Here is a 1,742-nt window from a genome sequence, read left to right on the forward strand (position 1 = left end):
TCGGTGAAATCCAAAATTTTACCAACGTGAAATCTAAAACATTTAGCCCATAGTGCATAATACTTAATAAAATTATTTTGCAAAAATTCTAAGAGAATTTGCATTATGCATTAAAGATAATTAAGTGAATGCATGAAGATGGGTTACACTACAAGCACACAAGTTGTGAGGGGAAAAAAAGCAGATCGAACAATAGTTTAGCCGTCGATCGAGCTATTTGAGAGCATAAAAATAAACCCTTAATCGAGCCAGCTATTTTTTTTAAATTCCAGCCCAAAACATAATGGTGAGTTTGTTTAACCATGTCAAGAGCTTGATCGAAGGTTTGTTAAACACTCGATTGAGATATTTCAAATTTTACCTTAAGCACTCAATCGAAGTGTTGAGGACCTAAAAACAATTTTTTAGATCCCCATTTGCGAATTTCTCTGTAACACCATTTTGTATCCGGGTGGACTTCAGACATAACTTCCTTTAAGTGGCATAGATGATCATGCTGGATTTGTGAATGAATCCTTTATCTAATGGCATATGGCTTTGATCGATGGTTTTTTAAAAACTCGATCGAGATATTTCAAATTTTACCTTGAGCACTCGATAGAAGTGTTGAGGACCTAAAACACTGGGTTTTAGATCCCCTTCTGCAAATTTCTCTGTAACACCATTTTGTATTCTAGTGGACTTCGGACATAATTTGTCTTTAAGTGGCAGAGTTGATCACGCTGAGTTCCTGAATGAATCATTTATCTAATGGCATATGACTTTGACATTTTCAAATTCATATGATATTTTTCATCTAATTTCTTTTAAACATAATGTTTGAAATTTTTTTGGACAGTTTCAAAGGGGTTGAATAAACAAAAAAATCATTAACATAAAATATAAAAAACGAAACAAATATATTCTTTTACGAGTCCTCTTCAAAAGAATACTCTTGCATTTTGAATTTATTTAAATAGTAGAAAAAAAAACTTAGGTGAACACGTGTATGCAAAATGCAATTCAAATATTACTTTGCCAACTTCGAAAAATAATAAAAAATATAATTTGCATAAAAAAATAAATTTTTAATATGCATAATTCAGTCTCTACATAGATCATGCTCTTTATATATATATATATATATATATATATATATATATATATATATATGCACATTTAGACCAAGTTATGATATGTGAACACACACATGGCTTTTAAGATGTGCTGAAATTTGCAACGAAAAACATTTCATGTAATGAAAAATTGACAGATTATATGACACTAAATATTTTACAAAAAAATATCATTAGGACAAAACATAATTCTCCACAAATTGTCTTTTTTCTCCAAATCAAAATTCACAACTTTTATATGAATTTTGAGGGCTTCAATTTGATAAAAGAGTAAAATTTTGAAATTGGATCCCACATTTGGCCCAAAAGTGTAATCTATCTTCATGCATTCACCTGATTAACTCTATTGAAGATTTTTTTTCAAATTTACTATCAACATTTCCTACATTCTCAAGTGCTAGTAGATTGGTTTAAGTTCAAATAGTAGTAAATTGGGTGAAAATTCTAATTGAGAATTCTCTTATCTTTCATATATGAAAAATTCATAAATGTAATAAATTATATGCCTACAAATATTTTCATATAATTTAACCCTCTACAGAAATGGGTAATTACCAAAAATTATCGCATTCACTTAAATAAATGCTTAGCATGGATATAAGTGACAGTAATAAAATAAAAAAATGC

This window comes from Pinus tabuliformis, chromosome 8 (genome assembly GCF_031772625.1).
Source record: "Pinus tabuliformis cultivar Carrire ecotype Pingquan chromosome 8, CPIR1, whole genome shotgun sequence".
Taxonomy (NCBI): Eukaryota; Viridiplantae; Streptophyta; class Pinopsida; order Pinales; family Pinaceae; genus Pinus; species Pinus tabuliformis.